Source organism: Amaranthus tricolor, chromosome 10 (assembly GCF_026212465.1).
Source record: "Amaranthus tricolor cultivar Red isolate AtriRed21 chromosome 10, ASM2621246v1, whole genome shotgun sequence".
NCBI classification, from domain to species: domain Eukaryota; kingdom Viridiplantae; phylum Streptophyta; class Magnoliopsida; order Caryophyllales; family Amaranthaceae; genus Amaranthus; species Amaranthus tricolor.
Genome location: NC_080056.1, coordinates 26,786,300 through 26,792,558, shown reverse-complemented (window position 1 = coordinate 26,792,558; position 6,259 = coordinate 26,786,300).

Below are 6,259 nucleotides of genomic sequence, written 5' to 3'. Positions count from 1 at the left end.
TTTTATTTAGTTCGAGTATTTGAGTCTTTATTGTATTTTCGTTTATTGCAATAGAACAAAGTCTTAGAGATGATTAAGCCAGGTTTAGGATCAAGCTTATTCATGTCTCATGTTTAGTTAGTTGAGTTGTAAATTTTTGTTTTTTGTTTATCGAGTCTTTAAATATAAAATCGCTCAAATGGTTCGAGTGTTACGCGTGAATCAAGCAAGCAATCAGCCATATTCTCTTCAAATCAGCTGAAAAATTAAAACAAATCATCAAGGATACACGAAGATTATTGAAGGACATTTGCAAATCAAGTCAAATCAAGCCAAGCACTTTATTTCCAAATATCCTCTAGATTACAAAATATAGTTGTTGCTTTTATCCACTAGATATAAAAATATAGCTGTTGGGAGCTTGCAAGTTGTAATTTTCAGATTTTCTTGCAAGTTGTAGCTGAATCCTTTAGTATAAATAGGCTACTTGCTCTCTTGTAATTCATTCACTTCCATTACATTTGAATACAAACAACCCTTGAGCATTTCTTGTTCTTTCTTTGCAATTTAGTTTTAACTTGGAGTAGTTGAAAGTAAGTTGAAGTTCCTTTGCTTTTCATTCTTTTGGCTAAAGATTGAATGTGTTCTTAGGAGCCCATAGCTTTAATTTCGTGGTGAAATCTGTATCGAAATTAAACCTTTGGTTTAGCCATCTTTAAGTTGTTCAATCAACATATCTTTCCTTAATTTTCCTTGTTTCAAAGCCACAAAATCACAAAACAAACTCCATTACAAAACAAACTAATCAGCCTTCTTTATTGAATTCGAAACTTCAAAATACAAACGTGTGTTATAGTTTGGTTCGTGTTTAATACATAGCCAACCTATATCACGTTCATTCTTCACTGATCATTGATCCTTGTCAATTCTTCATCGTTCAAAGTTCATTATTCATTGATCCTTGTTCAATCTTCATCGCTCATTCATCATTGATCATTGATCCTTGTTCATTCTTCATCGTTCATGCTTCTTTTATCATTGATCCTTTTTTCATTGTTCATCGTTCATTCTTCATTGATCATTCATCCTTATTCATTCTTCATTGTTCATTCATCATTGATCATTGATCCGTGTTCATTCTTCATTGATCATTGATCCTTGTTCAATCTTCATCGTTCATTCTTCATTGATCATTGATCCTTGTTCATTCTTCATTGATCGTTGATCCTTTTTCATTGGTCATTGTTCGTTCTTCATTGATCATTGATCCTTGTTCATTCTTCATCGCTTATTCATCATTGATGATTGATCCTTGTTCATTCTTCATCGTTTATTCTTCATAGATCTTTAATCCTTGCTCATTCTTCATCGTTCATTCATCAATTATCATTGATCCTTATTCATTCTTCATCGTTCATTGTTCATAGATCATTGATCATTGATCCTTTTTCATTGTTCATCGTTCATTCTTCATTGATCATTCATCCTTGTTCATTCTTCATCGTTCATTCATCATTGATCAATGATCCTTGTTCATTATTCATTGATCATGCATCCTTGTTTATTCTTCATCGTTCATTCTTCATTGATCATTGATCCTTTTTCATTGTTCATTGTTCGTTCTTCATTGATCATTGATCCTTGTTCATTCTTCATCGCTTATTCATCATTGATCATTGATCCTTGTTCATTCTTCATCGTTTATTCTTCATAGATCATTGATCCTTGCTCATTCTTCATCGTTCATTCATCAATTATCATTGATCCTTATTCATTCTACATCGTTCATTGTTCATAGATCATTGATCATTGATCCTTTTTCATTGTTCATCGTTCATTCTTCATTGATCTTTCATCCTTGTTCATTCTTCATCATTCATTCATCATTGATTATTGATCCTTGTTCATTATTCATTGATCATGCATCCTTTTTTATTCTTCATCGTTCATTCTTCATTGATCATTGATCCTTGTTCATTCTTCGTCGTTCATTCTTCTTTGATCATTGATCCTTTTTCATTGTTCATCTTTCATTCTTCATTGATCATTCATCCTTGGTTATTCTTCATCGTTCATTCTTCATTGATCATTGATCCTTGTTCATTCTTCATCGTTCGTTCTTCATTGATCATTGATCCTTGTTCATTCTTCATTGTTCATTCTTCACTCATCATTGATCCTTGTTCATTCTTCATCGTTCAATGTTCATTATTCATTGATCCTTGTTCATTCAGCATCGTTCATTCATCATCGATCATTGATCCTTGTTCATTCTTCATCGTTCATTCTTCATTGATCATTGATCCTTTTTCATTGTTCATCGTTCCTTCTTCATTGATGATTGATCCTTGTTCATTCTTTATCGCTCATTCATCATTGATCATTGATCCTTGTTCATTCTTCATCGTTCATTCTTCATTGATCATTGATCAGTGTTCATTCTTGATCGTTCATTCATCATTGATCAAGGATGCTTGTTGATTCTTCATTGTTCATTTTTCATTGATCATTGATAATTGTTCATTCTTCATCGTTCATTCATCATTGATCATTGATCCTTATTCATTCTTCATCGTTCATTCTTCATTGATCATTGATCCTTGTTCTTTCTTCATCTTTCGTTCTTCATTGATCATTGATCCTTGTTCATTCTTCATCGTTCATTCTTCATTGATCATTGATCCTTTTTCATTCTTCATCGTTCGTTCTTCATTGATCATTGATCCTTGTTCATTCTTCATCGTTCATTCTTTATTGATCATTGATCCTTATTCATTCCTCATTGATCATTGATCCTTGTTCATTCTTCATCGTTTATTCATCATTGATCATTGATCCTTGTTCATTCTTCATCGTTCATTCTTCATTGATCATTGATCCTTTTTCATTGTTCATCGCTCGTTCTTCATTGATGATTGATCCTAGTTCATTCTTCATCACTCATTCATCATTGATCATTGATCCTTGTTCATTCTTCATCGTTCATTCTTCATTGGTCATTGATCATTGTTCATTCTTCATCGTTCATTCATCAAAGATCATTGATCCTTGTTCATTCTTCATCGTTCATTCTTCATTGATCATTGATCCTTGTTCATTCTTCATCGTTCGTTCTTCATTGATCATTGATCCTTTTTCATTCTTCATCGTTCATTCTTCATTGATCATTGATCCTTGTTCATTCTTCATCGTTCGCTCTTCATTGGTCATTGATCCTTGTTTATTCTTCATCGTTCATTCTTCACTGATCATTCATCCTTGTTCATTCTTCGTTGTTCATTCTTCATTGTTCATTCTTTATTGATCAATCTTCCTTGTTCATTCTTCATCGTTCACTCATCATTGATCATTGATCCTTATTCATTCTTCATTGTTCATTCTTCATTGATCATTGATCCTTGTTCATTCTTCATCGTTCAATCTTCATTGATCATTGATCCTTGTTCATTCTTCATCGTACGTTCTTCATTGATCATTGATCCTTGTTTAATCTTCATTGTTCATTCTTCATTGATCAATCATCCTTTTTCATTCCTCATCGTTCACTCATCATTGATCATTGATCCTTATTCATTCTTCATCGTTCATTCTTCATTTATCATTGATCCTTGTTCATTCTTAATCTTTCACTCATCATTGATCATTGATCCTTGTTTATTCTTTATCGTTCCTTATTCATTTATCATTGATCCTTGTTCATTCTTCTTCGTTCATTCTTCACTGATCATTGATCCTTGTCCATTCTTCATCGTTCAATGTTCATTATTAATTGATCCTTGTTCAATCTTCATCGCTCATTCATCATTGATCATTGATCCTTGTTCATTCTTCATCGTTCATGCTTCTTTTATCATTGATCCTTTTTTCATTGTTCATCGTTCATTCTTCATTGATCATTCATCCTTATTCATTCTTCATTGTTCATTCATCATTGATCATTGATCCGTGTTCATTATTCATTGATCATGCATCATTGTTTATTCTTCATCGTTCATTCTTCATTGATCATTGATCCTTGTTCATGCACCAAGATTGTGTCCTCCGGATTCACAATCTTGCACTCTATCAATCTAATCCTTAGATTGATTCACACAATGCGGAAAAACAAAACAGAACCCACCAAACTACGCCCAAGAAACCACTTCTTGGTTCTCAGGTCAGCCTCGATACCACCCTTATCCGGCTTCACTCACCCTTTGGGCTTGGTATACGACCCTCCTCTAAACTTCACTCGTTCTTGTGGGAAGGTTACACACTAGGTTGATTCTCAATCCTAGTTTCAGAAGTGTTCCACACTTCGTTTGTGTTGTGACTGATGAAGATGAAGATGCACAAAGGAAGGGAAATGAAGAAGGAATTTCAAATACTTGCAAAAAAATGTATACAATGAACTAACTGAAAGAAAATGATAGGATTGATACTCAATTGATTGTTCAATACAGAGAAACTAGGCACCTATATATAGCTTTCTATGATTACAACGGCTAGCTACACACGTGCCAAGTACATGCTTATTTTAAAACAGAAAACAAGAAAAAAAATTGGCTAAGTATAGAATACATGTTCTGACTGGTGACTGGGGCACCTTGCACTCGTTCCTCCGCCCTCTATGATTAGTGTTAGGAGGGTCCTAGGCCCATTGTGGCTAGGTCCATGCATGAAGATGCCATTTTGACCTGGTTCATGTAGTGGAAGTCCATGGTTTGATCGGAAACAAGCCAGTAAGGTCGCTTGTTCGCTAGTCAGCTGGTCAGAAGCCATTTCCTGATTCTGATGTCCTTTGCTCGACTGAGCTTGGGGTCTGCTCGAGGGCTCGAGTGAAGGATCAGTGCTGTTCTGGAGCGAAAGATCAGTGATGTTCTGGAGCCTTTGCAAGTCCTTGCTCGAATGCCTCTGTATTCTACTCGATGCTTCGAATGCAAGATCAGTAGAAGCCTTGTGTTGATGAGGAGCTGTGCTTGGATGGCTCTGTAGTTTGCTCGAGGGATCGACCAAGGACTCTTCCTTTGCTAATGAGTCCTCTCTTGAGTCAGGGTCATGTCTTGGACTTGAACCATGGTCCACATATGGTTCAACTCCTCCTTCTTTGGAAAGAATTGACCCCAATTCTTGGTCTTCCTTGTACAGTAGCAAGTCTCCAATATTAAATGTGTTGGAGATGTTGTAATTTTCAGGCAGCTCCACTTGGTATGCATTATCCCCATACTTGGCTATGATAGGGAAGGGTCCAGCTGCCCTAGGCATGAGCTTGTTTTTCCTCAATTGTGGAAATCTCTCTTTTCTTAGATGCACCCAGACCAAATCTCCCACCTTCAGTGCTTCCCTTTGCTTGTGCTTCCCATCAGCTTTGAGCTTGTACTTCTCATTAGCTCTGCATATGTTTTCCTTGACCTCTTTGTGCAATTTTATCAGTTCAGCTGCTTGTTCCACAGCATCCTTCTGTTTCCTGTCATCAATATTGACATGCATTAGGTCTATTGGCAATAAGGGGTTTTCCCCATACACACATTGAAAAGGTGAATGCTTTGTAGCCCAATTAGGGCTCCTATTGTAAGCAAATTCAGCTTGGCTTAGCTTAAGGTCCCAGTCCCTAAGATGCTTGCCTACAATGGTCCTCAAAATGGATCCTAAGGTCTTATTTGTTACCTCAGTTTGACCATCAGTTTGAGGATGATGGCTTGTACTGAACAACAAATTGGTCCCTAACAACTTCCATAAAGTTTTCCAAAAGTGGCTAAGAAACTTTCCATCCCTATCTGAAACAATGGACTTGGGAACCCCATGCAATCTTACAATTTCAGAAAAATATAATCTAGCTATATGCTGTGCATCATCAGTTTTTGTGCAAGCAATAAAGTGTGCCATCTTTGAGAATCTATCAACCACTACCATGATAGAGTCCTTCTGCCTTTGAGTTTTAGGCAAGGCCATGACAAAATCAACACTCACATGCTCCCAAGGCTTGTCAGCCACAGGTAAGGGTAAGTATTCCCCTTTGTGAAAAGTGATTTTAGCTTTAATGCATGATTCACACTTTAGTATGTATTTGCCTACTGTGCCTAACATTTTGGGCCAGTAAAAATGTTCACTTAACATATCTAAGGTCTTTTGTATGCCAAAGTGACCACTTAAACTTCCCTCATGCACTTCCTTTACTAACAACAGTCTTAAGGAGGTCTTAGGTATGCATAGCCTATTGTTTTTGAATAGAAAACCCTGTTGTAGGTGGAAAACACCTTGGGGTTCTTTTAAACATGCTGAATACAAATCACAAAAATCA